The sequence below is a fragment of the Kogia breviceps genome, chromosome 12 (genome assembly GCF_026419965.1).
Source record: "Kogia breviceps isolate mKogBre1 chromosome 12, mKogBre1 haplotype 1, whole genome shotgun sequence".
In the NCBI taxonomy this organism is placed as follows: domain Eukaryota; kingdom Metazoa; phylum Chordata; class Mammalia; order Artiodactyla; family Physeteridae; genus Kogia; species Kogia breviceps.
Window position 1 is genome coordinate 87638618 of NC_081321.1, and position 24795 is coordinate 87663412.

The following is a 24795-nucleotide window of genomic DNA, read 5'->3' on the forward strand; positions in this document are numbered from 1 at the left end:
TATGTTGACATGTGCGGCTTGTTCAGCAGATCTATGGGGCTAGCCTGGCAGAAGTTGATTTGCATGAGGGACCGGGGAGCCCCCTAGGAAATAGACTGCTTTAGAAACAAAGATTTTTTAAAAGCAAAGATTTTACTGTCACCTGGTAGGACAGATGAAAGATAACCATAAATTCTTTGACACTTCACCCATTGAGAGGTGGGATCTATTTCACCTCCCCTGACTCTGGGAAGGCCTGTGACTATCTGACAGTAGAGTACAGTGAAAGTGATGCCATGCCAATTCTTGGTCTAGCCCTTAAAGAGGACTCATATTTTCTTTTTAAGCTCTCGGAGCCTCCAGATCAGACTAGTCACAAGATAATTGTCACCACAAAGTGATTCTAGTTCATACCATGTGGAGCAGAAGAATAAAACGGTATTGCTTTAAGCCACTAAGTTTTGAGGTAGCTTACTATGCAGCATAATATATATCTGGGACATCTGGGGTCCACATATCCCGAAGTGCCTATAAATAGAACTCAGGGAATCCAAAAATTTGGAGAAGAAAAACATGCATCTTTATTTTCACTAACCTAGAACTGAAATGTAACATATTTTTCATTAGGGTGTAGGCAGCAAACCACAGTAGTATTAGCTGCCTCTAGGACTTTGAGAAGGGATTTATGGGCTTTTCCAAACCACCAAATGGGTTCAGGATGTGTGTACCTGTGAATGTGTGGATGCACAGACACACACACACAGCTTAAGAACAATGGAAGAGAGTGAAAGCACAGTAGAGAGGGTCCAGAGTGATAGGCCAGTGTTATGGGGGGAGGGTTGATTCTGGGCACGAGGTCCTGTCCCCAGGCTGTCTCTGACTAATGCCTGAGACCCGGAAACAAGGGGGCTCCATTGAAAGTCATTAAGGAAGCTGTTTATTGACATAACTGCAAGACTTTAAGAGTCTACAGTGGCACAGATGCAACAGTGCAAACAGAAGCAGACAACTCAACAAGAGCCAGGGACGAAAGGAGAATGTGGCCAACATCTCTGGGTGGCTACAAGGACTCTGTGAACACAGGATTGATTTGGGGGGAGCTATTTGGAAATCATGGAGCAGAACTCTGAACTGGTCTGTAGTTCCACAAAATTCAAGAGGGAAAGAATAGACAGAGATTCTTTGGGACAAGTTGGTGACACCATGTTTCTCTCATGGGTTATATGACACAGGCAAAAGTATTACCCTTTTGAGGGGACCCCAAAAGTTTCAATCACTTAATAGAAGGCATCCAGGCAGTAAGTAGCAGAATTAGGATTTGAACTCAGGTCTGCCTGGCTCCAGAATGCAGGTTATTTCCACAAAGTTGGTCCAGCCTCACCTCCTATGATTCCTTCTCAAATATTCTTGATCTCCTTAAGCACATCATGAGTTCCCGAACATCTGTGTCTTTGCTCACTTTGTTCCCCTTGATGACGGTTCCACCCCACTCCCTCCTAACCCAACTTCTGCCTCTGAAAATACCCTTTCATATGAAGCTTTTTCTCAATCCATCAGAAGTTATTGTTCTCTATGTTTCCTTAACCCTTCATTCATTATAGATTGTATCACATTGTAAAATTTGGCCTATTTGTCTCCCTGATTGGATAAACAATAGAATGATTACTAATAATAATAGCTAACATTTACTGAACACTTGCTAGATACTATTCCAAAGACCTAACATTTAGGTCATTTTAATAACAACAACCCTATAAGATAGGTCCTACTATTATCCCTACTTTACAGACATGGAAACTAAAACACTGAGTTGGATCAACTTTTCCAGGGTCACCCAGCTATGAAGAGGGCAGATCTGGGATATGAACTCCCCAGTTCATGTTCTTATCCACTGGGTTATAAGGCAGAGACTGTGTCTTATCAATCTCTGCTTTTCCTGCACCCAACCCGGGGTCTGGTCCTCAGTGTACACTCAGTAAATACTCATTGAAGGAATGACGGGAGAAATACGATGTCTCTATTTGTGCACTGCTGCACCCCAGTTCCACGTCTGGTGCCCGGATGAGTGGAAGATGCCATTTGTTGATTCGATTGACTAAATAATTTCATTTTTAGCTCTGATGCCCTGTGATGGTGGGGCAGGAACACAGAAATGAAATCATCTTCCCAGATAAGAGTTGCTATAGCTCTTGATTCCAAAGCCTCTATTCTTTTCTGGGGCCATCACATCACCACCAGCGATTTCTTTCTTTTTGTTTTCTGGCCACACTGCGCAGCTTGCAGGATCTTAGTTCCCCAACCAGGGATTGAACCCAGGCCATGGCAGTGAAAGCACCAAGTCCTAACCACTGGACTGCCAGGGAATTCAACAATAACTTTTAAAAGCCTAACAGAACCCAAACCCTATCAAGTTCTTGGACTGATTCCCTGATACACTGGGGAGTCCAGTGAGCAAATCCAGGAGGAACTGAGTGTGTAGTCTGTGAAGTTCACTCTCAAGTTCTTTTCCAAGCCAGACCCAGAGGCCCAGTCTTGAAGCAAGCCAGTGTTCATAAAGAACAGACTTAGCATTCTCAAGTCACTACTTCAATAAAACAATAATAATAATGAGTTGAAAGAATAAGCGCTCTAGGACATTATGTATGAACCCCTGGGCCAGCCAGGCAGCTTCAGTATACAATCTTCTAGGTGTCACATGTGACAGGGAAAGATGAGGTGTGAATACAGACAGAAAAGGAGGCCCACTTGGCCCTCTTGGCGTTGTCTTTTCTGCTTTTGCCGGAGGTGCTGGTCCCAGCCAGACCCACATAACAGCCCATTTTTCCTAACCTGGTTTTCGTCAACCACTGAGGCCCCAGGAGCACCTTTTTACCTGCCAGGTGCACTGCTAAAGTGAGCACAGAGAGAAGAAAGGGGAGGCCAGGAGGAAAAAGAATGTTGGGGTATGCAATTGGGGATTATTTTGAAATAAAACAACATAGACCATAAAGTTAAATAATAGGCCCAGGGCTTCCCTGGTGGCGCAGTGGTTGAGAGTCCGCCTGCCGATGCAGGGGACGCGGGTTCGTGCCCCGGTCCGGGAGGATCCCACGTGCCGCGGAGCGGCTGGGCCCGTGAGCCATGGCCGCTGAGCCTGCGCGTCCGGAGCCTGTGCTCCGCAACGGGAGAGGCCACAACAGTGAGAGGCCCGCATACCGCAAAATAATAATAATAATAATAGGCCCAGCCCAGGACTGGCACCAGGTAAAATACTCAGGAGGTGTGAGTTCCCCTTCCTTCAGCTAATTACAGAGAATTAGCCCTGGCGATGCCTGTTCCCAGAACATGCCTAATTCACTGCAAAAGTGAGAGTATAAGATTCTCAGATGCTCCATTTAGTGTCTCAGTCAGGGCTAATATTCAGCCAGAATGCCCGGTAAGACTGTACTGGTTGTTTATAGCAAATATCCACCCCAAGTGGATCAGGCCTTTACTTTCTACCTATGACATATTTTGAATATTACATCTGGTTCCAAATATTCATTTATTTAATACACATGCATGAATGCCTACTGTATACCAGAACCTGATCAAACAGCAATGAAGCCTGGACCAAAAAAAAAAAAAAAAACTGAAAATGCTCTCCCTCTTTATGAAGCTTACTTTCCAATGGTTGAGAGAAATAAAGCAGCACAATACGTCGTTGGTTATATGGTGATAAATGCTATGGAGAAGAAGGAGGAAAGAAGGCAGCAAGTACAGGAGTACAATTTTTGAACTTTTTACTGAAATATCATACATGTAAGGAAAAGCGAACATATCGTGCTTGTTCAGCTCAACAAACTTTCTCCAAGTGCGTATACTCAGGTAGCCAGTTGAAGACACAGGACATGACCTGTGCCTATGGGGTTCCAGCTCACAGCCAAGTTCCCCAAGATGTAGGAGTCTCTGGGGATGCGGACCAAATATTTCCAGCTTTCTGCCTCTCGGACCTGAAGACTGCACTGCTCTGCCCCCCCCACTAGGTGCAGCCATTTATTTGCTCTGGCCTCTGCTGCGTGAGCAGAAGTGGCGAGGGTCACTTCCCCATGGTCCATACCAGGCTGTGGTGATTGTGGAATCCGTGTGGCCATGGAGCCTCCATCAGCCTGGGTCCTGGGGGCCTCTGATGAGCAAAACACCCCTGCTAAACCCCAGGAGGCACGTGGCATGGGGACAAATAAGTCTCCCTTGGTTAAGTCACTGAGATAAGCAGCTTGTTACCTCAGCATAACTAACCCATCCTGACTGATAATGAAGGTGATATCTCAGGAGAGATCTGAGGAGATAAAGGAGTGAGCCTTCTGGAAACCTGGGGGAAGAACAATCCAGAGACAGAAAATGCCAAGGAGGGTGTGAGGTGTGAGGAACAGAGTCTCAGGATGGAACCCCCAGAAGCACTCCCTGAGACAAGGATTTGGATGTGAGTGATTTAGTTGGTAGTCAACCCCAGAAACACTAAGACGAGAATGAGGAAGAGAGCCAAGGAAAGGAGGAAGCCATTAGAGGGACTAGGTTACCCTGAGGCTCAGTCCCACTGGGGACATCGGGAGACGATGCAGAAGAGGCCTCAGGGCTGTTCCCCTGGGGTACCAGGAGGCTGGGGTGTTTGTCCTCCAACATTGACTGTTGGCTGAGGCTGCTCCCCACGTGTTAACTCCAAGGCAGGCCAAGAGCTCTGGGTACCTGTCCCTATCGGGAGGGACAGAGACTATGAAGAGAGCACAAACAACATCCTCTACAAAGAGCAAGGACAGTGCGCCTAGAGAACCAAACATGTACGTGTAACACATATCAATTACAGGAAGCATCCAAAAGCCATGGGCAACATCCCCAGATGTTATTCAGGTTCTCACCCCCTCATCCGGACCATGCAACTCCATTCCTACCTGTTACCCCTGCTCCAGCCTTTCCCTGATCTAATCCAGGCTTCCTACTCAGCCAAAGTGGTCAGGAGAACATGAGAATCTGACAATGACACATCCCTGCCTAAACTCCTTCGTGGTTTTCCGTCTCTGCGGGATAAGCTCTGAGCTATTTGGGTTGGCAGACAAGACCCTGCGTCAGCCTGCCCCACCCAGCCCAACTCTCCATCTCCTCCACTCACCATCTCAGGGCAGATGGTCCAGCCACACCAGTTGGCCAACCACCCACTGCCCCTTGTTCTCTCAAAGCCCTCGACCTTCACAGACGCTCTTCCCTCTTCCTAGAGTTCTAGTATGTCTCCCCACCACCTATATTCACCTCGTTGACTTTTATTTGTCATTCAACAAACATTTATTCAGGGCATACCATCTACCAGGCATTAGGAGACACAGCTGTAAATAATCAAACCAACACTCCTGCACTTAATGAAGCTTATGGGGAGGGGTGGGGGGAGTGTTAGAGACCAGTAATAATGGACTTGAGGACACGGGGAGGGGGAAGGGTAAGCTGGGACGAAGTGAGAGAGTGGCATGGACATATATACACTACCAAATGTAAAACAGACAGCTAGTGGGAAGCAGCCACATAGCACAGGGAGATCAGCTCCGTGCTCTGTGACCACCTAGAGGAGTGGGTATGGGAGGGTGGGAGGGAGATGCAAGAGGGAGGAGATATGGGGATATATGTATATGTATAGCTGATTCACTTTGTTATACAGCAGAAACTAACACAACAGTGTAAAGCAATTATACTCCAATAAGGATGTTAAAAAAAAAAGTAAGTAGGAAAATCAAATAGTAGTAGGGACTTCCCTGGTGACTCAATGATTAAGAATCCACCTGCCAATGCTGGGGACACAGATTCAATCCCTGGTCCGGGAAGATCCCACATGCCGCAGAGCAACTAAGCCTGTGAGCCACAACTACTGAGCCTGAACTCTAGAGCTCACGAGCCACAACTACTGAGCCTGTGAACCACAACTACTGAAGCCTGCATGCCTAGAGCCCATGCTCCGCAACAAAAGAAGCCACCACAATGAGAAGCCCACACAGTGCAACAAAGAGTAGCCCCCGCTCGCCGCAGCTAGAGAAAGCCCGTGCACAACGAAGACCCAACGCAGCCAAAAAAATTAAAATAAATTTTTAAAAAATCAAATAGTAGTAAATGCAGTGAAGCGAAAAATAACAATGTTCCATGACAGAGAGTGATGGTTAAGGTTGGGAAGTGTTGTGATAATTTTGATTGGGTGATCAGGGAGGGCCTCCTGAGGAGGTGATATTTGAGATGACTGGTTGGAACGAGAAGAGGTTGTCAGCCATGTAAGAACCGGGGCAGTGTGCCCTAGGCAGAGGGGTAACAAGTGCAAAGGCCCTAAATTAGCAAGAATTTTGGAGCGTTGGCATAACTGAAAGAAGGCCAGTGTGATGGGGTATGGCAAGCCAGGGGACAGAGGCAGGACACGTGCTTGGCAGGTAGAAGCCAAGCCATCATGGAGGGCTTTGCTGTCCATGGCAATGGTGATGGACTTAATCCTACTATCTTCATCCAGGTGATGCCTCTCTGTGCCTCCTTCTCTATCCTGCAGAGAAGGTTGAGGGAGGGAGGAGCCAGTTCTCCTGTGTCCCTTTCATACCTTGAATAATCTTTGGCACAGAGGTCCCCACAGAGACTTCAGGCATCTATTCTTGGCCCTGCCTCTGCCTGGCTGTGTGACTTTTGACAAGTTATTCACCTCTCTGTACCTCGACTTTCTCCATAAATGTCTGTTCTATCCGCTGAGTGGTACTGAATTAACTCAGCCTTGCAGGTAAATTAGGAGGAACAGCAAAGTTTTCTCCTGGCAGGAGGGTGTTTCATGAGTCCTCCCTTGGTACCACAGTCATTGAGAATCTGGGTGTGGTTTTTTTTAAGGTAATTTTAATAAAGTTTAACTAATGCAATGAGAGTCATAAAGACAGGATTTTATGGGTCCATATATGAGAGACACCTGAGTAGGAAAACCAGGGATTATTTTATTTATTTATTTAGTTAGTTAGTTCTTTATTTACTTATGGCTGTCTTGGGTCTTTGTTCCTTTGTGCAGGCTTTCTCTAGTTGTGGCCAGCAGGGGCTACTCTTCATTGGGGTGTGCGGGCTTCTCATCGCGGTGGTTTCTCTTGTTGCAGAGCATGGGCTCTAAGAGTGCGGGCTTCAGTAGTTGTGGCACATGGGCTCAGTAGTTGTGGCTTGCTGGCTCTAGAGCTCAGGCTCAGTAGTTGTGGTGCACGGGCTTATGTGCTCTGCAGCATGTGGGATCTTCCCGGACCAGGGCTCGAACCCTTGTCCCCTGCACTGGCAGGCAGATTCTTAACCACTGCACCACCAGGGAAGTCCAAGAACCTGGGTTTTCAAGTCAGACAGATCTGATATTGCATCCTGGCTTCACTGCTTTCTTGAGCAAATTATTTAGTCTCCCTTAGCCTTGGTCTTCTTAGTTGTAACATGGACCTTATAATTATCCCTACTGCATAGTGTTTTGTGAACGATTTTGTGAAGTAAAGCCTTTAATCACTTACCATAATCTCTGCACAAAGTGAAGCCCAATCATAATTTTTTAACGAACCCTTCCAACGCCATCTGGGCCGTCTCGTTGCTTCCTCTCTATGAAGGCTAACATTTGCTTTGCAAGGATCCCCACCCATCCTCAAAAGGTTACTCTCAAATCCAAATGCCGTGGAAAGACAGGGGTCCTAAACTAGGATTCGAGTCCCATCTCAGTCAATGACAGGCTGTCTGACTTAAAGCAAGTCCTCTCTGTCCTCTGAGTCTCACCACATGACTTAAGGCAACTGCCTTTCCAAGAGGCCTGTGGCAGACAGGATAATGGACCCCCAAAGATACCCACACCCTAATCCCTGAAGCCTGGGAACGTGTTACCCAACATGGCAAAAAGGATTTTGCAGAGGTCATTAGGTTCAGTACCTTGAGATGGGATGGGGAGATTATTCTGGATCATCTCAGTGAGTCCAATGTCAGGGGTCCTTAATAGAGTTAGAGATGCCGTGATGAAGCCGGGTATCAGAGTGATGCCATGTAGATTCAAAGATGCTACACTGCTGGCTGTGAAGACAGATGACAGGCCCATGAGCCTCTAGAAGCTGGAAAAGGCAAGGAAACAGAGGCTCCTCCAGAGCCTCCAGAAAGAACACAGCCCTGCTGATACCTTGATTTCAGCCCAGTGAAACCAATTTTACACTCCGACTTCCAGCACTGTGAGAGAATAGATTGGTGTCGTTTTCAAGCACTATGTTTGCAGTCATTTGTTACAGTAGCCGTGGGGAACCAATACAGATCCCCTCTGTGCATGTTCTCTAGAAGTGTCTCTGCCTGCTTGCTTTCCTGCCCCTAATTCCCCACCGCTAACATATAAGGTGAGTGACCTTGCAGGTCAGCAGGTAGTTCAAGCTCTCGCAGAGGGGAGAAGTATAAACACAGAGCTTTATTACCCAGAAACCAGGGGTCACTGGACCTTCATTAGACCAGAGCCAGATGGCACAGAACTGAACGGGGAGCTTCAGAATCTCATCTCCCCAGAGCCCCAGAGCCTGGAGAAGGTCAAGGAATTTATGATCTTTCCAACAGACACTTATTATGCTTTCCACCCTTACTCAGAACCAAAAGAGTTTGCCCCAACCAGATCCATCCTGGCAAAAAAACAGGACCGTCCACAGGAATGTAGCAGACCCGTGGCTCTTTTGCCTCCAAAGTGAAAAGTGCTAAGGGAAAAAAAACGACAGCCTGTTTTCACATCACTGACAGCGTTTCCCTCATCCTCTGTCATTACCCTGTGTTGTTGGTTCCATGTGGTTTTCTTTCTTTCTCCATAAAAAATGTAATTTGCCTTTGCTTTTGAGAAAGTTCTTGGAGAAAGTGCAAAAATAAGTTGTTTTTCGGGACCCCTCCCCGTGGTTTAAAACTGTCAGGTGCCAGATTTTTTCTGCGGAAAAGTTCCATAAACATTCTGCCACGCGGAGCGCTATTGCCCGGCACCAGGGGCATTGCTTTTGGCAGCCAGGCTGTTCACCAGGGGCACACCTGCTAAAGGCAGCCCTCACTGTGCTCAGCCAGAGCTGAGGCTGATAGAGAGAGAAAAGGAGTGGGCAGGGCAGGTGGGCAGGGCGGAAATGAGAGCTGGGGGCCGGGGCTGGGCTGGGGGCGCCCTGGGCTTAAGGGGACACACCTGTTGGAAACAGCCTCGCAAGGGAGCCCTCGAGTCACCGGGCACGTTTTAAGACCATGTACTTGGAAATGACAAACCAAGAAATAGTGATGACAAAGAAAACAAGAGTCTCATGTAAGGAGAGAAGGGTGCGTTGGTGGAAGTGGATGCAGAAGGAAAAGGAGCCGGAAAGAGAGACCGTCAAAGGAAGGAGGGAGGGAAGGATGGAAGGGAGGATGGAAGGGAGGAAGGGAGGGAGGAGACAGAAACCATTAATGTTGGGATATACAGATTATTTTTCAGAATGTATAGCTGGGAAAAAATATTCACCCCCCAGCTCTGACATATTCTGAGAGATACAGAGGTCTGTGTAGCTCACATCACTTCAAGATTTTCTCTTTTCTGGGACACTTGACACTTGACACTTGAAACCCCTCTTCCTGACTCACCCACCATTGACGAGGCACTGGGCTCTGCTGGGAACTGATGCATTGGGGGTGGGGAAGTGGCTCCCAGCCTCTGGGTTTTCCTTCCCTCCTCAGGGTTTGCAGTGGATGAAACATGCTGCCCTGGAGGATGGAAACCCAAATTCCAGGCAAGCCCCTAACTATCAAAATGTGCCCACTGGAATAGGGTAACCAGACCCCATCTAGAAAGATGCTAGGTTAACTGCTGGTGTTAAATGCCCAGCGGAGGATTCAGGACCTCATTAAATTAGAGATGATGGGAAGCTGAAGAGAGAGATGCCTTTTAAGGGAATGAAGCTGGTGATCATTGGCTGGATGGATTACAGAGAAGGTAAAGGAAAAAGTATGGAAAACAGGAGAATTTCGCGAATTTTCAAAAGGAGAAGAAAGATACAGAGGCTTTACAAAAACAGATTCATTGGCTTTCTCTTTCCCATCTTCATTCTGGAAAACTTAGAAAAGGATAATGAGGAAAATAAAAGAGATTCATAACCTTACCATCAAGAGATATCTTTTTTTAAAAAAAATGTATTTATCTTATTTATTTATTTTTGACTGTGTTGGGTCTTCATTGCTGCGCATGGGCTTTCTCTAGTTGTGGCGAGCAGGGGCTACTCTTCGTCGCGGTGCGTGGGTTTCTCATTGCAGTGGTTTCTCTTATGGCGGAGCATGGGCTCTAGGCACATGGGCTTCAGTAGTTGTAGCACGTGGGCTCAGTAGTTGTGGCTTGCCAGCTCTAGAGCGCCGGCTCAGTAGTTGTGGCACACAGGCTTGGTTGCTCTGCAGCATGTGGGATCTTCCCGGACCAGGGCTTGAACCCATGTCCCCTGCATTGGCAGGTGTATTCTTTTTTTTTTTTTTTTTTTTTGCAGTACGTGGGCCTCTCACTGTTGTGGCCTCTCCCATTGCGGAGCACAGGCTCCAGACGCGCAGGCTCAGCGGCCATGACTCACGGGCCCAGCTGCTCCGCAGCATGTGGGATCTTCCCGGACCAGGGCACGACCCCGCATCCCCTGCATCGGCAGGCAGACTCTCAACCACTGCGCCACCAGGGAAGCCCCCAGGTGTATTCTTAACCACTGTGCCACCAGGGAAGCCCCAAGAGATATCCTTTTTAATAGCTTTATTGAGTATAACAAAGGGCATATGTTTAAAATGTGCAGTATAATAAGTGTTGATATATATGTATATACCCATGAAACCATCACCACGATAATATAGCGATCATATTCATCACCCCCTCCCCAAAGTGTTCTCCTACCCTTTTGGAATCCCTCCTTTCTATCCCTTCACATTTTGTCTCCTTTGTTAGCTTATTAGCTATAATTTAACTCTTTGTTTTGTAATTTAGTGGATGCTCAAGGGTTTATAATAATCATCTTTAACTTATCACAGTCTCCCGCCAAGTGATACAATGCCACTTCACATATTATGTAAGAACTTTACAACAATATCCTTTTATTTCACCCTCCTCCTTTTGGTATACATTTTGCTTCTACATGTTATAAATCTCACAATACATTGTTATTCCTTTTTAAACAGTCAATTATATTTTAGAGGGATTTAAATAATATCTATTCATGTAATTTAACATTTCTGGGGCTCTTCATTCTTTGTGTAGATCCAAATTTCAACCTGGTATCGTTTTCCTTCTTCCTGAAGGACTTCCCTTAATATTTTTTATAGTGCAAGTTGGCTAATGATAAATTCTTTCAGCTTTTCTGTCCCCTCCTCTTTCAGAGATTCCAATTACATTTGTATCAGGTCACTTGTAGTTTTACCACAGCCTACTGAAGCTCTATTTATTTTTTTCAGTCTTTTTTTCTATGTTTTTTGGAACAGTTTTCATTGTTATACCTTCAAGTTCATTCATCTTTCTTCTCAAAATTTAATCTGCCATTAGTTCCCTTTTGGACGTTGTCATTCTCATCTCTAGAAGTTCGACTTCAGTCTTCTTTTTTATAACTTCCATATCTCTATTTAATATGTTCAATCTTTCCTCTAGCTTCTTAAAAAACATAGAATACAATTATAATAATTACTTTAATATCCTTGTCTAAAATTTCTAATATCTGTGGCATTTCTAGGTCACTTTCAATTGATTGATTTTTCTTCTCATTATGATTATATTTTCCTGCTTTTTCAGATACCTCCTAGTGTTTTATAAAATGCCAGACATTGTGGATTTTACCTTTTTGGGTGTTGGATGTTTTTGTAGTCTTATAATTACTCTGGAACTTTGTTCTTGAACATAGTTAAGTTACCCAGAAACAGTACAGTATTTTCGAGTCTTGCTTTTAAATTTTGTTAGGCAGGACTCAAGGAGAGTTTAATGTTTAATCTAGGGCTAATTTCTCCTACTACTGAGGCAAAACTCTACTGAGTGCTCTACCCAATGCCCTGTGAATTATGAGGTTTTCACTTTGACTGGTGGGAACAGAGACTATTCCCTGCCCTGAGCGAGCTCCCATCCATTTGAGGAGTTCTTTCCCTAACTTTGGGTATTTCCTCAAACACATGAGCTGAAGGCTGTTCACCTGAAGACTTAAGGAGGACTATCTGCAGAATTCCATAGTTCTCTCTCCTTCCCAGTACTCTGTCCTGTAAATGCTAGCCACTACGGACTCCTCAGAAGGAGACCTCTGTCTCCTCAACTCGGGGAGACTGCCAAGATCCACCTGGGTTCCCTCTCCCTACACCACAGCCTGGAAACTCTCTTCAGGCTGCAAATTAGGGTAGGTCCAGGGCTCACTTCATTTGTTTCCCTTCTCTCAGGGCTCACTGTCCTTTGTTGTCTGATATCCAATGTCTTGAAAATCATTGTTTCACACATTTGGTTCAGTTTTTTAGTTGTCTTAGATGGGTGGGTAAATCCAATACTGTTACTCTACCTTGGCCCAGAAGCAGAAGTCGAGATGATGAGGGGTTTTGTTTATTTTCTTCTGGAATTATTTTCCTGGCAAATATTAGTCTCTGTAATATATACAGGTGTGTGTATATTCAACAAATCTTTATCCAGTGCCTACTATGTGCCAGGTACTATAGTAGTGTTGGGGATACACTGCTCATCAAGACAGACATGACTTACAGTCTAGGAGATACATCAGTCAAACCAATGAATGTATAATTACCGTAGTTCATCAGCTCTAAGATGGCACTGCTTGTAAGTTGCACCATTATTTTATATACAACTAAAAAAGAAAAACACTACCAATAATACTTCTGAGGCACATTCAATTGTTAGATGCATCCTGATTTCAGAGACATTAAAGTGTTTAGAAATATAAATATTGGAAAATCAAGGAACTAGAGCAATAATTAATAACAATTATGATGAGAGCTGAGACAGAGAAAGCCAGAATGCCAGAAGACCATATATCAGAAGGATCTGACTTAGCCTGGAGAATCAAGGAAGACTTCCATGAAGTTGCAGCATTTGAGCTGGGGTCAAAAAGATGACCAAGTGTTGGCCTGGTGAAGGTGGGTAGTGGAAAGAGTATTCTAGACAGAGGAACCAGATTGTGCCAAGTTGCTGAGGTGATGAGGAGTTTTGCATTGGCAGGAAACTGAAAGATTCATGTGCTTCTAGTGTGAACTTAGGGACTCCAGTGTAATTTTGGACTTTACCCTCAGAGCAACACAGACACTGTAGGTTTTAAGCAAAGGAGTTATAAAATTAGATTTGTCTTGTTAAAATGTCACTCTGGCTTCTTGGGGAAGGATGGACTGGGGAAAACAAGGACATCAGGCAGGAGGCAATCACAAGAGTCTGGGCAAGAAAAGACAGTGGTTTGGACCATAGTCATGGCAGTGGAGAGCAGGAAACGTTCTCAAGAAATGTTTAGAGAGATGTATGAGTGAGATCTGGTGACTGGAGGTAGACAGTGAGGGAGAGGGAGGTGTAAGTCTCGTGTTTCTGACCTGAGAAACCAGATAGATGGAGAAGCCATTTACTCTGATACAGTTCACTGGAGGAGGAGAGGGTTTCAGAGGAGTAGATAATGGGCTCGTTTGAGGCACAATGAATTTAGTAAGCTTGTACATTTCATGGTCTTGGCTGCAATCACCACAACACAGCCCTGGGTTGGAAGGATAGCTGGTGGCTCACTGATGCAAAAGAAAGGCTAGAGACCCCGTCACCAAAAACATTCAAACAAGAGAGAAGCAAAGTTCAAGTGAAAACAACATGTTGTGGATGCTGCCAGGGGAATCGCCACCCCTGGATACTTTCCATCTGAATCCTAGACACTCGATTTCTTCAGTATCACTGTAAATGACTTCTGATTATCTCTGCACCTCAAAGGCTGAGCTGAGAGTTCAGTGCTCTAGGCTAAGAGTTTGTAATTGGCTGAGAATTACAAAAGAGAATATCTGTGCCTCTTCCCCCTCAATTTCCTTGGCAGTAAAATGAGACTAATGATTTAAAATGCTTCACATGGGCTTCCCTGGTGGCACAGTGGTTAAGAATCCGCCTGCCAATGCAGGGGACACGGGTTCAAGCCCTGGTCTAGGAAGATCCCACATGCCTCGGAGCAACTAAGCCCGTGCGCCACAACTACTGAGTCTGCGTGCTGCAACTACTGAAGCCCGCGCGCCTAGAGCCCATGCTCCGCAACAAGAGAAGCCACCACAATGAGAAGCACATGCAGTGCAACGAAGAGTAGCCCAGCTCGCCGCAACTAGAGAAAGCCCACGTGCAGCAATGAAGACCCAACGCAGCCAAATAAATAAATAGAAAAAAATTTTTAATAAATAAATAAAAATAAAATGCTTCACACACTTGTCACGAATAAGTGAGTTAAGGCATGAAAACAATAATATCAGCAAACATTTAATAAGCACTTATTATATGTTAGTATTTAGTTGTTTCAGGTAGATGGGCAAATCCAGTCCCTGTATCCACCTCAGCCAGATGTGGAAGTGGAGATAATGGTTTTTTTAATGTGTTTTCTTCTAGGATTTTTTTTTTCTCTGCATACATTAGTCTGCAATGTAGACATGAATATATATGTTCAACAAATCTTTATCAGGTGCCTACTTATACTGTGCTAAGCACTTGCATCCTCACAAATACTCTGTGAGGCAGGTACTATTATAATCACCCCCATTTTACAGGTGAGGAACTGGGGAAATAAGTTAGGTAACTTGCCCCAAGTCACACACCCAGACAGCTGAGCTCCAGAGCCTGTGTTCCTAGCTACTCGGCTATCCTGTCCCCACTAGCTCCAAGAAGTCCAAGGGTAATAAGAGGAAGTGAGGTAAGAGGTCCACAGCCAACAGATGTAGAAACAGGCTGGGAAATGCGAAGCTTGGTAGCAAGCTCCTGAACAAGGCTCCCTGCCCAGAGTTTATACTTTTACAGCTGGCTTTTGGGTGAGTCTGGCAGAATTAGAGGCCAATGGAGATGCGTAGACACCAAACCACCAAAAATGCCCCTTCATCTCCTAATGACAAGCTAGACCCTTAGTGCTCTCTTAAGATACAACATCACTGTCCCTGACTTCTGGGGCACCCGACCAGGGCACCTGATCAAGTGAATTCAGTGGGAAAAGACCCTGCCCAAAATTAGCAGGATGGGGTTTCTAAAGCATAGCAAGGTGCTTTTAGTGGAGCTGCTGAGCCAGAAAGGGTTTTGCCTGCTGACCTCACTTTTTATCTCTGCCTAGGGGTACGCTGAGGCCACCACAGGCTCTGCATCAGCCATTTCTGGAAGGAATTTCCATCAAGAAAAAAATAGGCTCTGCTATTACACAATGCAGAGATGCGCAAACCACCAGCGTGTGGTATTTGTAACTGTAAATGTTTTTTTCGGGATTAAACAGTGGTACCGACAAGGGCAGGAGCAGGCTACAATGCTGGATTCCAGACTCCTTGGGGTGGTTTGACATGCCTCACCAACATGAGCATGTGGCCCTAAAAGAGCTGTTTTAAGCCTTTTTCCCCCTGCTGGATTCACGTAGAGAGGTTTGAACCCTCACAAAAGCAACTTCTCAGCTGCACGTACCACCACCCCATTCTCACCCATCCCCCCACTCCCCTCCTCCATTTCTGGTTTCTTACTTACATAGGCTGACTAGGAGTTCTTGGCTAGTTCATCCCAATTCTCTCCTGACAGGATCGCAGAACCTTAGAGCTGTACATCAGGAAAAATGGGGCCAAGCTTATTGTGCAGGTCACAGCTACGTCCTTCCAAGCAGACTCTGGACTTGAACCTCCGTCTCCGAGGACTAATCTTCTCTGTCCTCTGCACTACACTGCCCTCTTCTGGCAGTGGAGGGAAATTGCCGTTTTGGTCTGCGTGTAGTTTTCAAGACTCTTGAGGCTTTGACGCGTCCTCAGGGCAGACTTTCTCTGCCGAGTGACTCCAGGGACTGGGGCTCTCGGCTGTGTCTGCAAATCTCACTCACTTTCTCTCGCACCCCTTCTTACCTCCGGAGCCTGGTTCCTCCCTGGGAAGGATGGGAGGAAAGTAGACATCAGTGGAAGGAGGTAAGGTGGAGCTGGAGCTGGCCCTAGTTCTTGGCTAGCAGAGCCCCTGTTCTTGGCAGGAGAAACCATATTGCACGACGAAAGAACCCAAAGATCTTCTCTGAAGTAAAAAGCTGTGAAGTTGCAGGCCTTAAAAGAGATTCACAAAGAGCCCAAAGTTTCCATTTCTCGGGGTTGAGAGTTGCCATTAATTCATCTCATACACTGCAAGAATCAAAATCCCAAATGCCTCTGAGAGCCAGACAAGGGTCCTAAATGGATGGAGAAGCAGAAGTGAGTTAGTGATGGGAACTGTGAGATCTAGAGGACACAGGACCACCTAGAGGTGCTTGGACTCAAAACTCTCAGCATGCATTCTGTCGGCCAACAACAGGCGAGCTCATTTCACAGGACTCATATTTTTCAACTCCCTGCCTTACAGTCAATTTTGAAGTCATATTTACTGAGCACCTTATTGTGTGAAGGGCACTGTTCTCAGCACCTGAGATGTAGTGACTATGTTAAGGGTCACACAACCCTATGAAGTAGGTGTTATTAGCATCATCCTCATTCATAATGGGAAACTGATGCATGGAGCTCTTGAGTAGCTTTCCCTATGTCCGACAGATAGACATTGTCATGGCTAGGATCTGAACTCAGAGAGTCTGGCTCCAGAACCCAATTCCTTAACCATCAGTATTATATACACAGTACAAGCATGTAGAGTTGTATCCTTGGACATTATGGGATGCCAGTTATATCACTATGGCAAAAAGAATGTGATTTTCAGTAGACAGAACAGTCGTTAGAGACAGACCAATGTGAGTCTGAATCCTGGCCCTAACGATTACTGTGTGATGTCAGGGCAAATTAATAAAACTTTCTTAGCTGCTGTGAATGATCAGCAAATCAGTAAGAACTGCCGTTCTTACTTTCTGGGATAATCTCTAGGATTAAGTGAGATAAATGTGTTTTACCTAATGCATGACATAAAACACAGATACACAATGATGAGTGACTGCTACTCATGTTCATGACTAGGCATTCAGCATTGGACTGCTCTAAGGGTCAGCGCCTGCCCTTCTGAACTAGCTGGACGTGGGAAAGATAAGGCCTTTAGGACTTACTAAGCCTCTACTAACAAAAGATTCCTATTAACAAAACCCTTTATCATTACCTAAGTTTTCAGAGGGAGCTCCTTTGGGGGAGAGTATACATATTTTTAAAAGTATTCATGTCACATAACAATACACTCATGAGTCTTTTAAATAGTGGGTTTTCTTGGTACCTTTTAATGGCACAACTGGATTTATCCCTCCTTTCTGAAACGCAATACCTAAAAAACTGAAGAAATCATTCTTATGATCCCCAATTTAGACACTAGATGGCGCTAAATTCTCACTTCAAGTGGCACCTCTGGTTCCTACAGCCCTACGGATTTGGGGTTACACCCCAGCTGAAAGTTCAAGAGTTTGAGTTCCTGGTGCATCCGGGTATCTTCTAAAAGTAAACAGACTTTGGATAAGGTTATACAAGATGCCAGCCCAGCCTGGAGGCCATCGCCAATAACAAATCTAACAAATCACTAGCCCCACCCCAGTAAGAAAGACAATGTTTGAGCATCCACTGTATGCCAGACACTGATGGGAGCCAGGACCACACCCTTGGTTAAGACAGAAGTTATCCTTGACCTCCAGGGATTTGCCCACCTTCTAGTTCTTTTTCCCTCAGACCTCCTGCTGCCCACAAGATGCTCCCAAAGAATCATATAAGACGATAAAGTCAAGGAAAGTTGGAGCTGGAAGAGAACTTGGAGATCATTTTATATTTATCACCTGCCAAACTTTACAGACAGCACGGCAGACAGGGGCCCAGAGAGAGAAGATGAGTTATCCAAAGAAACACAGGCCAGCAGACCAGAACTAAGACCAGCATCCTGATCCCAGGTCCTTTTCCGCCCTGCCTCCTGTCCTTAAAACTCCAGCCGGGGTTACTTTCCTGGTGGTCCAGTGGTTAGGACTCTGCACTTCCACTGCGGGGGGCACAGATTCGATCCCTGGTAGGGGAACTAAGATCCCACATGTGGGTAAGGCCAAAAAACACAACAACAACAAAAAAAAACAAACAAAAAAAACACTTCAGCTGGGGACTCCCCTAAGGAGAGCAAACCAAGACAATACCAGCGCATGAGAAACGTAGACCTATGTTCCTGAGTTTCTAAGAGTGACTCCATGGGACAGTAAGCATCTGAATACCAGGCAGCTACACCCGATTGATAACAGGTATTTCAACAGAATATTATCAGGTACTTATACGCAGATAGACTGAGGTTACCCCACAGCCCATTGCCCAACGTGCATTGCTCCTGGCTGTTCATGACCAATACGCTCAGCACAGCCAAGGGGCCACTCGCTTTCCTGCCCAGAATGCAGTTCGCTGCCTGTAGGAACTTAGCTGCCTTGATCCTTTGCTTGCTTCTGGGCATTTCAGAAATTTGCTTAGGCCTGGGATGGAGCCAAAACAACTAGAGGGAGAGAAGAGAAGGAACTAGGCCCTGTCTCCTTAACAGCTAGTCTGTGACCTTGGGGGAGCAACTTCCTCACTCTGAGACTCAGTCCCCCCTCCCCTGATCTGTAAAATAAGGGACATTGGAACCCCTTTTCAGCCTTAGCCCTCTAAGGCCTGCCACATGGCTATTTAGCTTGGCTATCATGAAAAGTAGTTATGTTTAAATATAGCACCTCATGAAGTATAGGGAGATGATCATTTGTTTTCTGATCTACACTATTTTAAACAATAAAAGTGTGGTTTATCACCTCACACCGTCAGAATGGCTATCATCAAAAAGACAAGAAACAACAAGTGGCGAGGATGTGGAGAAAAGGGAACGCCTTCCACCGTTGGTGGAAATATAAAGTGGTGAGGCCACTATGGAAAACAGTAGGGAGGTTCCTCAGAAAAAACAAAAATAGAGCTACCAGATGATCCAGCAATTTCACTTACCTGAAGAAAATAAAAACACGAATTTGAAAAGATATGTGTACCCCTATGTTCACTGCAGCATTATTTACAATAGCCAAGATATGGAACCAACCTAAGTAGATGAATGGCTAAAGAAGATGTGTGTATATATATATATATATATATATATATATATACAATGAAATATTACTCAGCCATAAAAAAGAATGAAATCTTGCCATCTGTGGCAAGACAAATGTGGATGGGCCTGGAGGGCATTATGCTAAGTGAAATGAGTCAGACAGAGAGAGACAAATATGATCTCACTATACACAGAATCTAAAAAACAAAACAAACAAACAAAACAAAACAGAAACAGAGTCATAGATACAGGGAACAAACTGGTGGTTGCCAGAGGGACAGGGGATGGAGGGAAGAGATGAAATAGGTAAAGGGGAATAAGAGGTACAAACTTCTATTTACTAAATAAATAAGTCATGGGATGTAATGTACAGCATAGGGAATATAATCAATAATATTGTAACAATGTTGGACAGTGACAGATGGTTATTAGACTTGTGGTGATCATTTCATAATGTACAACACCACCAAATCACTGTTGTACACCTGAAACTAATATAATATTTTATGTTAATTATAATTTAATTTTTTTAAGTATGAGTGTTTCCCTATGTGTTTCATGCCCCTTTTAAAAAATTTTTCATTACAAAACATTTCTGACATGCAAAAAGTATCAAGAATATGAAGAGATTGGGAGTTCCCTGGTGGCCAAGTGGTTAGCATCCAGGCTTTCACTGCCATGGCCCAGCTTCAACCCCTGGTCAGGGAACTGAGATCCTTTAAGCCACATGGCATGATCAAAAAAATATATATGGTCATTCTTCAAGATCTAGGTCAAGTCTCCCTTACCTTACCCTTTGAAGCTTTTGCTGATCACATCATTGCACAGTGATTCCTTCATTCCTTTGAGCTAAAAGCTCTTGCTGGAGACGGCTTAAAGATGGCGGAAGAGTAAGACGCGGAGATCTCCTTCCTCCTCACAGAGACATCAGAAATACATCTACACGTGGAGCTTCTCCTGTAGAGCACCCACCGAACGCTGGCAGAGGACCTCGGACCTCCAAAAAGGCAAGAAACTCCCCACATATCTGGGTAGGGCAAAAGAAAAAAGAATAAACAGGGACAAAAGAATAGGGACGGGACCTACGCCAGTGGGAGGGAGCCGAGAAGGAGGAAAGACTCCCACACACTAGAGGCCCCTTCGCGGGCGGAGACTGTGGGCGCTGGAGGGGGAAGCTCCGGAGCCGCGGAGGACAGCTCAGGCACAGGGGTGCGGAGGGCAAAGCGGAGAGATTCCCACAGAGGATCGGTGCCGACCGGCGCTCACCAGCCCGAGAGGCTTGTCTGCTCGCCCGCCGGGGCGGGCGGGGCCGGGAGCTGAGGCTCGGGCTTCAGTCGGATCCCGGGGAAAGGGCTGGAGTTGGCAGAGTGAAGACAGCTTGAAGGGGGCTAGTGCGCCACGGCTGGCCGGGAGGGAGTTCGGGAGAAGTCTGGAGCTGCCGAAGAGGCAAGAGACCTTTTCCTCCCTCTTTGCTGCCTGGGCGCGAGGAGAGGGGATTAAGTGCGCCGCTTAAAGGAGCCCTAGAACCGGGCGCGGAGCTGCCGAAGAGACAAGAGACTTTTTCTTGCCTCTTTGCTTCCTCGGGTGTGAGGTGAGGGGATTAAGAGCACCGCGTAGAGGAGCTCCAGAAACGGGCGCGAGCCGCGGCTGTCGGCACGGACAGTAGAGACGGGTGTCGGACGCTAAGGTTGCTGCTGCCACCACCAAGAGGCCTGTGTGTGAGCACAGGTCACTCTCCACACCGGCCCTCCCGGGAGCCCGTGCAGTCCGCCACTGCCGGGGTCCCGGGATCCAGGGACAGCTTCCCCGGGAGAACGCACGGCGCACCTTGTGCCTGTGCAGCGTCACGTCGGCCTCTGACGTCGCGGACTCGCCCCGCCCCCGTGCCACTTCCTCCCCCCAGCCTGAGTGAGCTGGAGCCCCCGAATCAACTGCTCCTTTAACATCGTCCTGTCTGAGCGAAGGGCAGTCGCCCTCGGACAACCTACACGCAGAGGCGGCACCAAGTCCAAAGCTGAACCCCAGGAGCTGTGCGAACAGAGAGGAGAGGGGGAGATCTCTCCCAACAGCCTCAGAAGCGGCGGATTAAAGCTCCACAATCAACTTGAAGTGCCCTGCATCTGTTGAAAACCTGAATAGACAACGAATCATCCCAAGTTGAGGAGGTGGACTTTGGGAGCAAGATATACTATTATTTTCCCCTTTTTTTTCTTTTTGTGGGTGTGTATGTGTGTGCTGCTGTGTGAGATTTTGTCTGTATAGCTTTGCTTGCACCATTTGTCCTAGGGTTAGACCGACCCATTTTTCTGTTTTTTGTTTGTTTGTTTGTTTGGTTGGTTTTTTTTGTTTTTTAAAAGGAAATTTTTCTTCTTAATAATTATTTTTTATTTTAATAACTATACTTTATACTACTCTGTCTTCTCCCTTTCTTTCTTCCTTTCTTCCCTCCTTCCCTCCTTTCTTCCTTCCTTCCCCCTTCTTTCCTCCCTTCCTCTCTTCCTTCCTCCCTTTCTTCCTCTGCACCTTCCGTCCTTGCTTTCTTGCTTCCTTCCTTCATTTCTTCCTTCCTTTCTTCCTTCCTTCCCTCCCTCCCTCCTTCCTTCCTTTTCTTTCCTCTCTATTTATTCCACCTTTTATTTTGAGCCGTGTGGATTAAAGGTTCTTGGCGCCCCAGCCAGGCACCAGGGCGGTGTCCCTGAGGTGGGAGAACCAACCTCAAGACACTAGTCCACAAGAGACCTCCGAGCTCCACGTAATATCAGACGGCGAAAATCTCCCAGAGACCTCCATCTCAACACCAAGACCCAGCTTCACTCAAGGACCAGCAAAGAACAGTGCTGGACACCCTATCCCCAACAAAGAGCAAGACAGGTCTACAGCCCCATCCATTAGCAGAGAGACTGCCTAAAATCATAATAAGGTTACCAACATCCCCAAACACACCACCAGACGAGGACCTGCCCACCAGAAGGACAAGATCCAGCCTCATCCACCAGAACAGAGGCACTAGTTCCCCCAACCAGGGAATCTACTCAACCCACTGAACCAACCTTAGCCACTGGGGACAGCCACCAAAAACAACAGGAACTACGAACCTGCAGCGTGCAAAAAGGAGACCTCAAACACAGTAAGATAAGCGAAATGAGAAGACAGAAAAACACACAACAGATGAAGGAGCAAGATAAAAACACACCAGACCTAACAGATGAAGAGGTAATAGCCAATCTACCTGAAAGAGAATTTAGAATAATGATGGTGAAGATGATGCAAAATCTTGGAAATAGAATAGACAATTTGCAAGAAACAGTTAACAGGGACCTAGAAGAAATAAAGAGGAAGCAAGCAACGATGAGCAACACAATAAATGAAATTAAAAATACTCTAGATGGGATCAATAGCAGAATAACTGAGGCAGAAGGACGGATAAGTGACCTGGAAGATAAAATAGTGGAAATAACTACTGCAGAGCAGAAGAAAGAAAAAAGAATGAAAAGAACTGAGGACAGTCTCAGAGACCTCTGGGACAACATTAAACGCACCAACATTCGAATTATAGGGGTCCCAGAAGAAGAAGAGAAAAAGAAAGGGACTGAGAAAATATTTGAAGAGATTATAGTTGAAAACTTCCCTAATATAGGAAAGGAAATAGTCAATCAAGTCCAGGAAGCACAGAGAGTTCCATACAGGATAAACCCAAAGAGAAACACGCCACGACACATAATAATCAAACTGTCAAAAATTAAATACAAAGAAAACATATTAAAAGCAGCAAGGGAAAAACAACAAATAACACACAAGGGAATCCCCATAAGATTAACATCTGATCTTTCAGCAGAAACTCTACAAGCCAGAAGGGAGTGGCAGGACATATTTAAAGTGATGAAGGAAAAAAACCTACAACCAAGATTACTCTACCCAGCGAGGATCTCATTCAGATTTGATGGAGAAATTAAAACCTTTACAGACAAGCAAAAACTGAGAGAGTTCAGCACCACCAAACCAGCTCTACAACAAATCCTAAAGGAACTTCTCTAGGCAAGAAACACAAGAGAAGGAAAAGACCTACAAGAACAACCCGAAACAAGTAAATGGTAATAGGAACATACATATCGATAATTACCTTAAATGTAAATGGATTAAATGCTCCCACCAAAAGACACAGACTGGCTGAATGGATACAAAAACAAGACCCATATATATGCTGTCTACAAGAGACCCACTTCAGACCTAGGGACACATACAGACTGAAAGTAAGGGGATGGAAAAAGATATTCCATGCAAATGGAAATCAGAAGAAAGCTGGAGTAGCAATTCTCATATCAGACAAAATAGACTTTAAAATAAAGACTATTACAAGAGACAAAGAAGGACACTACATAATGATCAAGAGATCGATCCATGAAGAAGATATAACAATTGTAAATATTTATGCACCCAACATAGGAGCACCTCAATACATAAGGCAAATACTAACAGCCTTAAAAGGGGAAATCGACAGCAACACAATTATAATGGGGGACTTTAACACCCCACTTTCCCCAATGGACAGATCATCCAAAATGAAAATAAATAAGGAAACACAAGCTTTAAATGATACATTACACAAGATGGACTTAATTGATATTTATAGGACATTCCATCCAAAAACAACAGAATACACATTTTTCTCAAGTGCTCATGGAACATTCTCCAGGATTGATCATATATTGGGTCACAAATCTAGCCTTGGCAAATTTAAGAAAATTGAAATCGTATCAAGTATCTTTTCCGACCACAACGCTATGAGACTAAATATCAATTATAGGAAAAGATCTGTAAAAAATACAAACACATGGAGGCTAAACAATACACTACTTAATAACGAAGTGATCACTGAAGAAATCAAAGAGGAAATCAAAAAATACTTAGAAACAAATGACAATGGAGACACAACGACCCAAAACCTATGGGATACAGCAAAAGCAGTTCTAAGAGGCAAGTTTATAGCAATACAATCATACCTTAAGAAACAGGAAACATCTCGAATAAACAACCTAACTTTGCACTTAAAGCAATTAGAGAAAGAAGAACAAAAAAACCCCAAATTTAGCAGAAGGAAAGAAATCATAAAGATCAGATCAGAAATAAATGAAAAAGAAGTGAAGGAAACAATAGCAAAGATCAATAAAACTAAAAGCTGGTTCTTTGAGAAGATAAATAAAATTGATAAACCATTAGCCAGACTCATCAAGAATAAAAGGGAGAAGACTCAAATCAATAGAATTAGAAATGAAAAAGGAGATATAACAACTGACACTGCAGAAATACAAAAGATTATTAGAGATTACTACAAGCAACTGTATGCCAATAAAATGGACAACCTGGAAGAAATGGACAAATTCTTAGAAATGCACAACCTGCCGAGACTGAACCAGGAAGAAATAGAAAATATGAACAGACCAATCACAAGCACTGAAATTGAAACTGTGATTAAAAATCTTCCAGCAAACAAAAGTCCAGGACCAGATGGCTTCACAGGCGAATTCTATCAAACATTTAGAGAAGAGCTAACACCTATCCTTCTCAAACTCTTCCAACAGATAGCAGAGGGAGGAACACTCCCAAACTCATTCTATGAGGCCAACATCACCCTGATA

General features: G+C 45.0%; 1 long non-coding RNA gene across 1 annotated transcript in view; it reads right to left on the reverse strand.

Annotated features, from left to right (window-relative positions):
- Nucleotides 1-20470, reverse strand: part of LOC136792289 (uncharacterized) — a 50216-nt gene extending 29746 nt beyond the window's left edge. The window contains exons 1-4 of the long non-coding RNA XR_010835907.1: nt 20426-20470; nt 19948-20186; nt 15653-16328; nt 7885-8022 (exon numbers count right to left, since the gene is read on the reverse strand). This is a non-coding gene — a long non-coding RNA (uncharacterized lncRNA). The remainder of the gene's footprint in view (nt 1-7884; nt 8023-15652; nt 16329-19947; nt 20187-20425) is intronic.
- Nucleotides 20471-24795: the final 4325 nt, after the last annotated feature.